Raw genomic sequence first — 15,486 nt, 5'->3', positions numbered from 1 at the left:
AACCAACCTGTTTCAAACACAACCAATACAACCCAGAAGCCAAACTCAAGGAACTATAAGGGAGGTAAGACAAGAACAACAATATAGAATCATGAAACCCGAGTCCAGAATACAAGATGGGCCAGGTCTAAATCAAAATCGCTATAAAACGCCTAGTTATTTTCCAAATGTCAATGATACAAACTACAAAGGGCCTCACCTTTATTTTGCTGTCTTGTGTAAGAAGGTGGGTGATTTTATTTATTTATTTATTGGCCAAAGGACGAAGAGTAGTTTTATTCACTACAGGAAATATGGGTTGTAGTGGTGTATTTTTAATGGCATTTTTTAAAATGCCACTGTTTATAATATTTAACGACGTTTCATAAACGTCGCTTTTTTCTTTAAGTAAAACGGTGCCGATTTGGTTCAATGTCGTTTCACTATCTCTCTCTCAAGCTGAACTAATGGTTCAATGTCGATTTGGTTATTGAAATCAATCTTGTGAAATCCTGTGAATGGTTTTAATATTTGATTTGAAACAATCCTGTCATATCCTTCATCCTGGTTCAACATGGCTATTATCCTTCATGCTTGTTCCACAACTAATATCGAATAAATGAAGCCCAAATGGCCTACAAATTAGAGAGAGCAAAACCAGAATGAAGAAAGTTAGGCGACCACATCCTAAATTTGATGTGGTTCAAATCTATGCTATACACTTTATTTTTTAGGTATTTTTTTTTTATAGCTTTATCTACTAAAAAATTACTAATCATAGGTGTAAAATTTTTAAGACTCTACCCTTTTTATTTATTTATTTATTTTTTATCTTTTTTAATAATCAACAGAATTATAGAAGAGTTGTAGTGATCTTATTATTACAGATTATGTTTCTACACATTTACCTTACGTCACCCAAAAAAAAAAAAAAAAAAAAAAAAGAAAAAGACAGAGAGAGAGAGAGAGAAAAAAAAGATGTTGAAATTTTTTTATTTAGTTTTGATTTAACTACATGATCAAAATAGGAAACATGATGTTAAGCAATAGTTTTTAAGCATAATGCTACAAACATAAATTCACTGTGGAAATAGAAAAATGCAAGTATGATGCGCAAACCAGAGGATTGTGTGCAACAATCCCAATTCCTAGTTCTCTACTTATATCAAAACAACAATGGCAAAGATTACAAAACACTGGATTCTTGCTTATTGCTTGCAAAACTGACTAGTTAACATAACAATAGTACCTCTACACCTCACCTACAAGTAGGAATGATTTCTTCCTCTGCATCTCTTGTCCACAAGGACCACTCCAACTGCACTGCTATTAGATGTACCTAGTTTCACACCTCTCCATCATTCTCTCCCAAGTTTTCAAATGTCTTGAAAACATTTACATAATATTATTGCAGTAAAATGACTTTGATCATATAGATAGAAGTCACATTACTCCACCACAATATAGCCTTTATGTTTCTACTTGTTCTATTTGTTTTCTGTATGAGTGTGTGATTCTAGTATCTGTTGTAGACTTTTACATTCTATCGGTATGAATGAGCTAGGAAAATTTAGTTATGGGTATTGTTAAAACTATCGAGTTTCTTTTGTTGGTTTAAAATGAAATTGAGATTTCTATTCAATTTGAGGAAAGTTCTGGAATAATATGTTTGTTGCACTTGTAGCATGTTGGACCTAAAACTCTAGAGGTCTTTGCATTGCTTGATTTTTTGAGGTTTTCTCCCTATATTTTGACAATCCTGTGCCTATTTGTCGAGACAAGGTAGAAAATAATTAAAATTTTAAGCATCTTATTGTCTTCAATTGGATGTGGTACTTAATTTTGAGCATGGTGGAGACTTCTTTTTGGCATTTGGTTGCTTTATAATTCACCTCTGTTTGGGTTCAAAGTTAAGAAGACATGAAACTTCTTGTAGTCATTTTTTTTAAAAAAATAATATATATATAAACATATTTTCTCAGTCTATCAAATTATTTGTAAGATTATTGTTGCTTTTGTCTGTCTATCAAATTTCATTTTTCTTTCTTTCTCTCATTCAATGCCCTCACTCTCGCACTTTCTCACTCTCTTTTTTGTTTCTTTTCATTTCATCTCTCTTAATTAGCGATACTGACGCACCTTAACATTCTGAGATCAGGGTTCTAGGGAGGAACCGTTTACAGGTATTTTTCCAATTCTTCAAAGACTTTGGTTGCAAACTTCAAAATAGACTTTGAGATTTTATGAATTCTGAATTTGCTTTATATTTTTTGATCAGCAAAAGATCCAAACTTTATTGGTGAAAACCAACTTACAAAAAGATAGATACTATGAGTTGACATTGAAATTATATATATATATATATATATACTTCAAAAGACAAAATAAAAAACAACAAAAACAGTTTATATCTATTTCTTAGTTGTAACAACCTCTCAAGATTTATGTTTTTTTTTTTTTTTTTTTTGGTTTTTAGCAATGGCTAGGTGAATTCCGATTTGCAGTGGTGAATATCAAAGCTTTCAAGAGATTTTGTTTTGTCCACACATGGAAAAACCAGGATCATCTTCCTTTGGTAGTCCTATATACTCTCCTCAAATGCATGTATGGTTCAATCATAAACCCAACCTACAATACATGCATATATATCTGTTTATATATATATATATATTATTTAAAATAAAATAAAATAATTGACTACAAGAAGTTTCATGTCTTCTTAACTTTCAACCCACATAGAGGCATCATGGAGGTGAGCAATTATTTAATCAAAGCCTTTTTGACAATACAAGACCTTCTTAATTAAAATACTTGTTCTTATTAAATGTAGGTTCACCTTTCAAAGAAAGAGAAGAAGAAGAAGAAGAAGAAGAAGAAGAAGAAGAAGAACTAAAAAGGTAAAAGTACCATTGGGAGAAAAAAAAAAAGGACCATAAGGACAATTTATATCCAAGTTTGTGATCTAGGAATTTGATTGTTTTAACATTGGCTTCTTTTTAATTTTTAAATATTTTTTTCATAGTGGTTAAGAGACTTTTATCTCCATTGAAAAGGACAATAGAAAGTAGCCTTCATTAAATACCTAACAAGTTGTATATATCTAAGTTTGTGATCTAGGAACCTGGTTTGGAAGATAACTTTCACTCCCTCTATAATGCCTTCAATTGTCAACAATAATAGGTATGGTTATAGTGTTGGTGGTTGGTGACAGTGCTGTAATAATGGAGGAGTTGGGTAAGGAAAGAAGATAAGGGGAGGACTTGTGAGAAATCTATCAACACATAAAAGAAAACTGAAAATTTATCATCTTGACCTTTAGACTGTACATTCTGAATAATTTTCTAATTTCTTTTTCTATGTATCTATCTAGACATGCTCTTAACAACATCTTGGTAATGTATGAATTTTTTATTTATTACCTCATTGTGTGGGTGATTTTCCGACCACACTGCCCGCTTAGTAACCTGCTAGAGAGCACTGACAGAATAGATGGCACCTGACTGACCTGCAACAGAAATATAAGAATCCCGCGGTGTGTGGTTTCGACCACCCGAGGGCACTCCGACGATCAAGTCAGTATATCTCTCAAAGATAAATCAAGTACTAAACTCACAAGCTTGAGTATCAAAAGCATACTTTAGACCCATGGGGTGCCTCTCTTTTATAGCCAATACAATCCTAGTCCCAATAGGAGCCTGACCCTAATGGACTTAGGATTACTGCTAATCTGGGACTCCTAGTGGGATTAGGATAAACTCTCTAAGAGTCTTATCTTTACCCAAACTGAAGTCTTCTCCCAATCTAGGACTCTTGTCCATATCCAAGTTGAGTTCCCTCTTCATTCTAGGACTCTTGTCCCTTATCCGCTTATCTCGGATTCCGATATCTTCGGAGGCAACCTCGGCCTAGCCGAGATGACCTCGGCACAACGACCAAGACACGTGGCACCTCAGCTGACACATCGGCGTCACCTTGCCACGTGTTGGTACTCAGAAAATATATCCCCACAACCGCCCCTAGGTTCTATTACCTCGGCATTCTGAGGTGATGGAACCTACACTGTTCGTTTATCTGTGCCCCTCTGTCCGAGATCAAACTTGCCGACCTCAAAGTTCCCTGGACTTTACTGTCCAGTGGTGTCAAGAATCAAGTTTCATGCTTTCCAAGCTGCTTGAAATCGCACCTCCTAGCCGAGGTTCTAGTTCCATTAATTCGTAAATTCCAAGAGCTTTGCAACTGCTCCACTCACACTCTCTGGTGAGTTCCCGATTTCCAGTCATCTATTTGACTCCGGCGATTTTCATATTGGCGTTCATTTGGTAGGTTCATAAATTCTTACTTTTTGTTAAGCTCAATCTTTCAAAACTCTTCTGATTTACTTTGAATCTGTTTATTTGCCATCTGTGGCCTTCTGTTCTCGTCTGTCTTCAAGTTTTTGATTTCTTATTACTAAAATGTCTGGAACTGTTCTTTGTCATATCCACTTTTTGTTGCTAGCATCATGTCTGGTTCATTACTTTCTTGTTCTTCACATACTTACTTAGTGCCTGTGTACTTGGCTTTATTCTTTGAACTTTGTCATCTTCTTGACTCTGTTTTTTCTTTTCTTGTTTTTTTTTTTTTTTTTTTTGTATTTCCAGATTCTTGCCTTCGTTTCTGTTTTCTGCATAATCTAAGAACCACGTCCCTTCTTGAAATTGTTGCCGAGATAGTGGTAGAGAAGCTCTTCCAGCTGATTGCCAATGCTAAACCACCGTCAACCGTTTGAAGTAGATTAGTCCGACGTTCTTGCCTTAGTCCCTAGTTCTTAGGGTCTTCATCTCTGTACTTTTGTTTTCTTTGCATATGTAACCTTTTTTTGCTTCTGAAAAATGTCTGTTGTTGGCCGATGTTAACATACCTTGCTCCTTGATTATCATTCCTTTTTCCACTGTATTTGATAGCCATGTCGGGTAATTGACTCCTCGGATTTCCCTGAGCTCCAGAAGTCTGTCTACTTCTTCCTCTACTGCTTCGGCGTGCATCAATGTTGGCCCTCTTGCTCGTTGGATTACAGGTTTGGCCGACCTGTCGACGTTCAATTTGTGGCATGTGACCTCGGGGTCAATGCCAGGCATTTCATAAGGTGTCCAAGCATATACCTCAATGTTTGCTCTCAAACAAGCTTTAAATTCTCTTTCTTCTTCTTCTTCTTCGGCTAAGCTTGAGAAGAAAGAAGCGTTCTTCATCCCCTTCCTGGACGAGGATTTTATTTAGTGCCTCTTCACTCTTCTCGGCTGGCTCCTTGCCGACATCATCTAGGACCTTTATGTCCTCGTTTTTAATCTCTGCCTTCTCTGGTTCTCGAATGCTGCAGGTGGATTTCATTGCTGCCATGGAGCAATTCTCCGCCTGCAGTTGATCCCCTCTGACTTCTTCAATCCCATGTTTTGTTAGGAACTGCAGTAGTTGATGCAATGTTGAGGGAACTGCCCCCATTGTATGCAACCATGGCCTTCCCAAGATGATATTGCATGGCGAGGGCGTGTCAACCACCATGAATTCTGTCTTGATCTTCTTCTAATTGCTCTTGCATGATTCTATACTTAGAATATTTTGCATGTCTTTCATACTTTGCCTCCTTTGTGCGATCTTCTCGGGGTTACACACCTCGGGTATAATAGCTACAAAACTTTAACTTCGGCAAGATACTGACCTGCAAACTTTTCATAAATTCTAGCAAGTGTGAAACATATACTACTCAATGTTAACTTTGCAAACTTTTTCTCAAGTTTCAACAAGTGTTTAAACGGTGATCTCGGTCTAGCCTACTTGTAAATTGCTACAAATTTCAACAAGGATTAACATAACAAGTGTTAAACAATAATCTATTTGCAAATTGCTATGAATTTCAACAAGTGTTTAAACAACATACTTAGCTTTTTCCTCAACCTGTAAATTGCTGCAAATTTCAACAGATGATCATATGTCGGCTTAACATTATCTTGTAAATTGCTACAAATTTCAACAAGTGTTAAGCATCTTCTTTGGTTTAACCAACCTGTAGATTGCTACAAGTGTTTAGCAATAACCTCGGCTTTGTTTCAACTCGTAAATTGCTACGAATTTAAACAAGCGAAGAGAAACAGTAATCTTGGCTTAACTTCAACTTGTAAATTGCTACAAATTTCAACAAGTGAAGATAAGGAACCATCGCAGCTTAACTTCAACTTGTAAATTGCTACAAATTTCAACAAGTGAAGGTAAGGAACCATCTCAGCTTAACTTCAACTTGAAAATTGCTACAAATTTCAACAAGTGAAGATAAGGAACCATCTCATCTTAACTTCAACTAGTAAATTGCTACAAATTTCAACAAGTGAAGATAAGGAACCATCTCAGCTTAACTTCAACTTGTAAATTGCTACAAATTTCAACAAGTGAAGATAAGGAACCATCTCGGCTTAATTTCAGTTAAGCATCATCTCGGCTTAACTTCGGTTAAGCATCGTCTCGGTTTCACTTCGGTTAAACATCATCTGGGCTTAACTTCGGTTAAGCATCATCTCAGCTTAACTTCGGTTAAGCATCATCTCGGCTTAACTTCGGTTAAACATCATCTGGGCTTAACTTCGGTTAAGCATTATCTCGGCTTAACTTCGGTTAAGCATTATCTCGGCTTAACTTCGGTTAAGCATCATATTGGTTTAACCAACTTGTAAATTGCTACAAATTTCAACAAGTGGTAAACGCATTCTTCTTCTCTCTGCCCCCCAGTGTGAACTTAAAATCCACTTGGGTTCTCATCATACATGTAGCTTCGACCTTGTCGCCGAGGTTTAATTCAAGCCGAGGTTATCGGCCTTGGTTTCTCTATTGATCTTACTTGGCTCCAACCTGAGTTTGATTTTCGGCCTCACATCGGCGAGCCGTTTCTCTTTTCTTGTTCCGACGCCTTTGTTCCCGGCATGTCCTCCTCGGCCCTAGCATACTTCTCAATTCTGGCCAACTTTAGTCTGATCTTGTGTGTTTCCTTTTTATCTTCTGCGATCTGAGATCTGCTCATTGTGCTCTTCTCTTCTCAGACTCAGGTGCCGAGATCTTATCTTCTGGAATCTTGGATCTGCTCATCAGGTTGAGCTCTTCTTTTCTCGGATCTACTCATCTAGGCCGAGATCATGTCTTCTGGGATCTGGGATCTGGGATCTGGGATTTGCTCACTCAGGTTGAGCTCTTCTATACTTGCATGTTATCTCCTTAGGAGCGCTTATGCCCCCTGTCTTCGCATCCCTTCTGGAAGGGTCTTCGTTCCTCCGCAGGTATTATCCTTCCATACCTGGAGGTCATCTTCGCTGTAGTATTCGCTTCGATCGGTTGTCTTTGGTGCGTCACCTTCCTAGCCGGCGTCTTTCACTTCGTGACTCTGGTCACGAGTTTCTGTGTTGTGGTTGTCCCCTTTAACGTCGAGATCGATAGGTCTCCCACTTCCAGCGGGAGCATTGTCTCTAATCTGATCCTTTTGTCCGTCATTGGCCATCTATTCCTCTTTGTTTCCCACAGACAGCGCCAAATTGTGTGGGTGATTTTCCGACCACACTGCCCGCTTAGTAACCAGCTGGAGAGCACTGGCAGAATAGATGGCACCTGACTGACCTGCAACAGAAATATAAGAATCCCGCAGTGGTTTCAACCACCCGGGGGCACTCCGACGATCAAGCCAGTATATCTCTCAAAGATAAATCAAGTACTTAACTCACAAACTTGAGTATCAAAAGCATACCTTAGACCCATGGGGGTGCCTCTCTTTTATAGCCAATACAATCCTAGTCCCAATAGGAGCCTGACCCTAATGGACTTAGGATTACTGCTAATCTGGGACTCCCAGTGGAATTAGGATAAACTCTCTAAGAATCTTATCTTTACCCAAACTGAAGTCTTCTCCAAATCTAGGACTCTTGTCCATATCCAAGTTGAGTTCCCTCTTCATTCTAGGACTCTTGTCCCTTATCCGCTTATCTCGGATTCCGATATCTTCGGAGGCAACCTCGGCCTAGCCGAGATGACCTCGGCACAACGACCAAGACACGTGGCACCTCGGCTGACACGTCGGCGTCACCTTGCCACGTGTTGGTACTCAGAAAATATATCCCCACACCTCATTCGTTGATAACACTGAATTTTAACACTCTTAGATGCTAATAAAATCTCAAAAATTAATTGCTACAATTATTATTTTGGTTTTCTTGAAATCTTGATTTTTACTTCTACAATATTGGATGACTTGATTGTTGAACTATTCTATGTTTATATTCATTACTGTTTCATTTCAAAATTTGATGGTTTTAAATATTACAAGTGATGCTTCTTCAAGTTTTAAGTATTGTGCATAAGTATTGGGTACAAATTCTTCAATTTATGTTTATTTTGGCGAATCTAATTGCAGTTTATATTCTGATGTAGGCATGTAGACCAGTGAAGACTAACAATGAACTCTCTCATTAATTTGAATTTAACTCTTCCAAGCTTGAAATTTATGTTATAAGCAAGAATAGATTTTTGAAACACAATCTAGTAAAGTTCAATAGAGTCTCTTACTCAGATGATATCTTGAGTTGGGGATAATTTTTGTGGTAATAATTTGCCATCTCTTGTATAGTTAGATCCATCATTATAGCTCAACACTTCTTTTTCTGCTAATGTCTTTACTAAAACATGATTTGTAGATATGTTATTTTGTGGCTAAAGGTGATTGGATATTAAATTGAATGGGAAAGTGAATTATTGTTGCATTTTCTATTTGAATGGGAGTTATTATTTCATATTAGTGTTATTTTTCAGTTTTATTACAGGCATTTTTTTAATTCAATCACACAAAATTAGCACAAATTTTTTTTTAAAAAAACAAGAAAAATATCACAGCGTTTCTAAAAATGCCACTATCATACAGATTTTTTTAAATAAAAAAAAAATATGACGGCATTTTTAAAACGTCACTAAAACCATAGTGACGTAATAGTACTGTTAGGGTAGGACATTTGGCGGCGTTTTTAAAAACGCTGCCAATACTAATATAACGATGTTTTTCAAATGCCATAAAACTATAGTGATGGTCGTGTTGGCATTTGATACTAAACATCACAAAAAAAAAATTAGTGACGTTTTTTTCACCTATAGCGACGCTTTTTAAACGTCGCTAAAAGTGAATTTTCTAGCAGTGATTCAATAAATAGAGAAGAAAGCCCTGACGAGCCTAAATCAAATTGATAAGAATGAAGACACCAGGATGGAAAACTTACTTTCCATAATCGAATCTCATCAATGGACAGAGCATGTCGTGCAATATCAATTAAGTCAAAAAGATTAAGTTGTCTTCAAACTTCATTTTACCCACAAAGTTTCGAGAAATTCCATGTGGACTCTATACGTAATTTTGTGATGTATGTTATGTATTTTTGTGGTAAATGTTATATAATTTTCTTATAAAATTACAATAATTTGCAATTCATAAATGAATTTATCCATTTTTATAATAATATTACACATTTTTTTATGTAAATATATTTTAACCTTAAAATGTTTAACATTGTCACAAAAATACATGTTATATAATTTTCTAGTAAAATTATGATAATTTGTAGTTCATGCATTTTTGTGATAATGTTACGTATTTTTGTAATAATATTGCATATTTTGTGATTAAAATATGTTTGGATAAAAAAATATTATAATATTATTATAATTTAGATCATAAATTGTCGTAACTTTATTTAAAAAATGCATAATATTTATCACAAAATATCTAAGAAATATTACAAAAATACATAACAGGAGTGGATATGGTAGACATCGTCAATAAAAACATAAATTATCATACGGATCCTAAAGACTATGTGACTATGTGGAGTGTAAAAATGGCCCACGGCCGATGGGCAACTCGAAGCCTGCCTATGGCCCGGGCTGGGCCCGGCCCAATTAGGCCTAGACCAGAGCCCAGCCCGAGACCTTAGGCCTGGGCCATCATTTTGAAGCCCAACTCACCTGGCCTAGCCCGTGGCCTGACCCATCGGCTTGCTCAAGTCCCACTTAAAGCTCGACCTGTCCTGCCCGAGGCCTAATGTCATTTTTGGTGGAAAAAAAATAAAATTTTGATAAAAAAATAGAAAAAAAAAAAAAAAAACCATTCAAGCCCTGCCCAAACCCGAGCCCAGGCCCAGGCCCACCGGCTCGCCTAAGGCCCGAATACTCCCTGGGCCTGATTTTCTAGCCCATGGGCCTGGCCGATCAAGTCCGGCCCAAATTTTGGCGGGAGCCCGCAAGGCCCGACATAGGCCGACCCAAGTTTGAGCTCGAGTCGGTCCAAATTTACACCCCTATAGTCCATCTAATTATATTCTTTCACTATTTCTTTATTTTTAAATCCATGTAAGCCTTGCAACGAGATGAAAAAAAGAAAGTATATAGAAGATTTGGGTTGAAGATTTTTAGCCAAGCTACTCTGGCTTCGTTTGGGAAGCCAACTTTTGGGTTTTTTTGGCTAAAATAGTCACACAAAAAAAAAAGCATTTTAGCCCAATAGGACAAAATATCACATCCAATCCATAATCATTACATTCTTTCTCTCACAAAAAAATCAAAAAATATAGCGATCCCAGTTTCTAACCCGACTCTTATGATGCATCGAGCTCGGGTCTTGTGGTTTAATGTTGTTGTTTATGTCTTTTCTTCCTCTTACTCTTTGAATTTGAGTTTTGGAATGTCTTGGGCTTGTTTAGAACAGGTTGGTTGTGAGTTGGAACAAGTAGTTGTTGCCCAGAATTTTGGTGTTCCACTCGAGCGGGTCCTTTTGCGCTTGAGCGGAGTTTGCATTTACTCAGCATTTTGCTCGTCTACAAAAATACTGCAGAGGTGTTTTTCATGCTCGAGCGGCGTATCTTACGCTCAAGCGGGCATAAGCTCAAGCGTCCCTTCTTGCGCTCGAGCGTCTGTCTGAAGTCTGTAAAATACTGGAAGTGTGTATTCTACGCTCAAGTGGGTATCTTTGCACTCGAGCAAGTTGTGCCTTGCTGTTGTGTCTTGGAGCTCGAGCGTCCTTTCTTGTGCTCGAGCGGGTAGGATTTTTGTGTCTGACGCTCGAGCGTCAAACTCTCTGCTCGAACGGACTGCGCGTATATCAAATCGCGAAAGTGACTTTTTAAAACACTTTTTCGGCTCTCTCTCTTTCTAAAACTTTACAAAACCCTAATTTGAGAGCTCCTCTCTCTAGAATACCCTCTCTCTCTACATTTTAGCTTGGATCAAGTGATCACTTCGCTCCTCTTTCTTCATTAAAAAGCTTAGGCTTTTCAAGGTCTCCATTTTCATCTGTGTGGAAGGTGATTTCGGCGTGTTTGGAGTTCTTCCCTTGCTAGGCTCGTCTTCTACACTTAAGATAGGGATAACTACTCATTTTTATGAGCTTTAACATAGATGTCGGGCATTTTGTATAAATGGTTAGATTTGGGAAGTTAGGGTTTGAGATTTGAAATATTGAAAATAGGGGTTTTGTTCCTTTTGAACTACATATGTGTATGTGGGTCTCAAAATGTGGTTATTGATGTATGATGATGATATTTGGACTTTCAGGTCAATGCTTGAGAAAATGGGGAAGATGTCCTAATTGGATCTAAATGGATCATTTGTGCAATTAATGGAATTAACCTTGGGAAAATGAAATCGAGATGGAAATAATGAAATTGGGAAAGTATGAGATGGAATGGTGTGGTCGGATTGATTAATCACTCACCAATGGAAAATGTTGTTAATTTATCTGTTTGATAAATTTATTATTTATTTAGAAATAATTGTTTTGGGCTACCGGTGGAGGATAGTCTTGATTGTTGTAGACACTGTATGATGATTATGAGAATTGAAACTAATCAAGTGAAATATGTCATTGAATATGATGTTTTGGTGAATTACATTGTATATGTGAATGGTTTAGTCATTGTATGTGATAACTTGTTAAATACATTGTATATGTATATTGTGTGGGAGGAGATAGGGGATGTACTCCATTGTGTGAGAGGAGATAGGGAATGGACTCCATTGATAACTAAGTTGGCTAGAGTGTCTTGGGTGAAAGTCCTGAAACCTTATTTATTTATGGGTGTCGGTTCCCTCGGACGTAGTTCCGTAAAATGGCAAGAATATTGAAGTGTTGAATGGAATTTGTTTTTGAAGTGTTGATTTTGGGTTGTAATCTCATTTCACACTGTTTGGGTACTATTGAACTGTATTAGTGAATTGAATGGATAAACAATGGAAGTGGATTGAACTGTGTAAATGTCAGTGTTGGTTGATCATGGAAAGGTTATAAGATAGTTTTGAATTGTTAATCTTTATCATATGCTAATGTTTTAGTTAATTCTCATATTATGTTTAGCATATCTCTACTGGGCTGTGGCTCATCCTATATGGGACATCATTTTCAGATACAGATGATATGCCGCCTCCAAGGTCTTAGCTTGGAAGGTTTTGAGAGTTGAAGTCTCTTTTTGGTTATCCTTATTTTGATAATATATGTAATTTCAAGCCAAGGGCTTAATATATAAAGAGTTATGACTCTTCTTTTGTGGTAACCAAGTGTTGACTTGGAAAGTTGTAAGCCCATAGGGTATTTACTTTTGTTGTCAACATGTAATATCTTTTGTACAAAGGACTCGGATGGATGATAATATAATGTTTCCTTTATAAGCTTGCAATCTTATAGGAAAATGCATGAGACCCCCAGTGGGGGTGCTGGAGTCTCTTTTGATTGGCCAAAAAGTTTTTTTTTTTTTTTTTTTTCTTCTTCTTCTCTTCCATTGGCAGCCCCCCACGTGGAGGTGGTGGTGCTGGGGGTGCTGCCGTACAGGGGGTCCGAAGCACTGCTCCATCTTATAAATGATTGATTTATGTATTTATGTTGAGGGCGTTACAAAAAAGCCAAAAAAGCCAAAAGCTCTTCCCAAACGAGGCTTTTTAGTCCCAAGCTAAAATAGTTAAAAAAGTCAAAAAATCAAAAAGCCAACTCACTTCTCAAACGAAGCCAGAGATTGATCCTCTCAGTGTAGTAGAGTGGTTGTGTGGGAGGCTACCATCAATTTTGTTAGTAGGTGGTTACTGACCTTGATCCTCTCAGTTTGTTTATAAATATGAGATGAGTCTAGTGTTTTAAGTGTGGCAACCAGAAGCAGAGTAATAGAGAGTAGCAATTAGTGAGTGTTTTGTACAAAAGTGTAAGATTTGAGTTGAGTTGAGTTTGAGAGTGTTATCCTCTTCTATTGTTATAATCTTGTAAAATTTCTCAAAATAGTAAAATTCGTTACCCGTAGACAAAAGCACATTGCTAAGCCACATAAATCTTATTATTTTTCTTATGTGATTGTGTATTTGGTGTTTGTTTTTGGCAGCGGTGCACAACAAATTGGGAAAAAGTTTCCCGTTTATACACAATTTTCTTTTCTCAACCAATATTTGGTACAGGTCATTCATTGTCCAGTAGCAACAATTTGGCAAAAACAAAAAACGACCCGTGATGTGACAGTGGTAAAAAATTAAGGAAATTACTATTGAGAGAATATTTTCAAAAAGTATTATTCCTCATCTTAAAATAATAATTTTTTTTAAAGAATTTAATTTTTTTTAGTAGTATAATTATTACACTTTAAAAAAATTAATTTTTTAAAATTATCTTTTGATAGTATATTTTTTAAAAATTATCAATATCGTAATTGTACTTTTTGTGTTATTAATTAATTTAAAAGAAAGGTAAAATAGGAAATTTATATTAATTTTATACTTAATTTTTGAAAAATGACTAATATTTTGGGATAATAAAAAATAAAATAAAATAATAATATTTTGGGACGGATGGAGTACAAAATAATGAAAAATTTTATTATTTAGAATATTTATCATTTTTTTTTTATTTTTATTTTTTTTTTTTGAAACTCTCTGACATGTTATTGTTCTTAACAAATTTCAATGTAGGCTTTATTTGTTGAAATTGATTTGTACCTTTCACTTTCATCTTTTTTTCAATTTTGAGATTTGTTTCCACACATATGTCGTTTTCAAAATCTGAATTTTATTTAGAAAGTAATGCTTTATTTGACAATAAGTTAAATTAGTTTAAAAAAATAAATATAAAAAACTAATTCATTCTTCTTACGTTTCTACACCTTATTTTGTAAAAAACTAAAGGAAAATGTTTGGTAGCTCAAATTTTTGTGGCTCAAATGGCTCAAATATGTCAAAACGACGTCGTTTTACACTCAAAATCTGTCAAAACGATGTCGTTTTAACAGATTTGAGCCATTTGAGCCACAAAAATTTGAGCTACCTAGCATTGTCGAAAACTAAAAGACACTAAAAAGATCAATTTCCAAACGAATTATAAATAAATCTAAGATGTAAATGTATTAAATGTCACTACAAGAAAACTGGGTATATGAGACGGAACTATTTGCGACGGCACACTTGTCGTCTCAAAAAGTCACTTTTTGTGACAGCAGAAAATGCCGTCTAAAAAAAGCAGAGTATTTGCGACGGCACCATTTGCCGTCTCAAAAAAGCAGAGCATTTGCGACGGCACTATTTGCCGTCTCAAAAAATGAGAGTATTTGCGATGCTATTTTCTGCCGTCGCAAATACTCTCATTTTTTGAGACGGCAAATAGTGTCGTTGCAAATGCTCTGCTTTTTTGAGACGGCAAATGGTGCTGTCGCAAATACTCTGCTTTTTTTAGACGGCATTTTTTGCCGTCACAAAAAGTGGCTTTCGTGTTTTTTTTTTTTTTAGTGAATATTTTTAAAATTTTAAATATTTTTTTTAGATGTACCTTACTTAGATGTATCTAAAAAATAAAAAAATTCTGAAAAAATATTTTTAAAAATTAATAAATACATAAAAATACAAAAAAAAAAAAAAAGTATTGAATTATGGTATTTTTTTGTATTTTTGGTATTTAGTGAATTTTTAAAAGATTTTGGTGATTGTGGTTTTGAGATAGCTTCATATATATACAGTCACAAAATGGTATGAATAAATTCAACAGTATTTTTCTGTCGCAAAAAAAATTAAAAAAAACAATGTCGTCTTACTCTTTTGATATAACATTTCTCTTTTCATTCATTTTTTCATCTTCCTGTCTCTCTGTCTCTATCTCTCTCTCTCTTCTCTTTATCTCTTTTCATTCATTTCTCTCTATCTCTATCTCTCTCTCTTTCTATGTCTTCATGTTTCTCTCTCTCTCATTTTCTCTCTGTGTCTCTCGCCTATCTCTCTTCTCTCTATCTCTCTCATCTGTTTTCTCTCTCTGTCTCTCTCGCTCATCTCTCTTATCTCTATCTCTCTCATTTCTTTTTTTTTCTCTCTCTTTCTCTCTCTTATCTTTCTATCTCTCTCTATCTCTTTCGCTCATTTCTCTTCTCTTTCTGTCTCTCTCTCGCTCATCTCTTTTCGCTCTATTTCTCTCTTTTTTTTGTCTATCTCTCACTCATCTCTTGT

The 15,486-nt window shown here is 35.8% G+C and overlaps 1 long non-coding RNA gene across 1 annotated transcript; it reads left to right on the top strand.

The window, feature by feature from the left end:
* The first annotated feature begins 962 nt into the window (after positions 1–962).
* Positions 963–8,739, top strand: LOC114322080 (uncharacterized). The gene is made up of 4 exons (XR_014334779.1): positions 963–2,162; positions 2,466–2,583; positions 2,810–2,876; positions 8,419–8,739. It is a non-coding gene; the product is annotated as an uncharacterized LOC114322080 (long non-coding RNA).
* Positions 8,740–15,486: the final 6,747 nt, after the last annotated feature.

Source organism: Camellia sinensis, chromosome 7 (genome assembly GCF_055761805.1).
Source record: "Camellia sinensis isolate YWXY chromosome 7, ASM5576180v1, whole genome shotgun sequence".
NCBI classification, from domain to species: Eukaryota; Viridiplantae; Streptophyta; class Magnoliopsida; order Ericales; family Theaceae; genus Camellia; species Camellia sinensis.
Note: the sequence above shows the minus strand (reverse complement) of the source record. Positions and strands in the feature narration are given on the sequence as shown.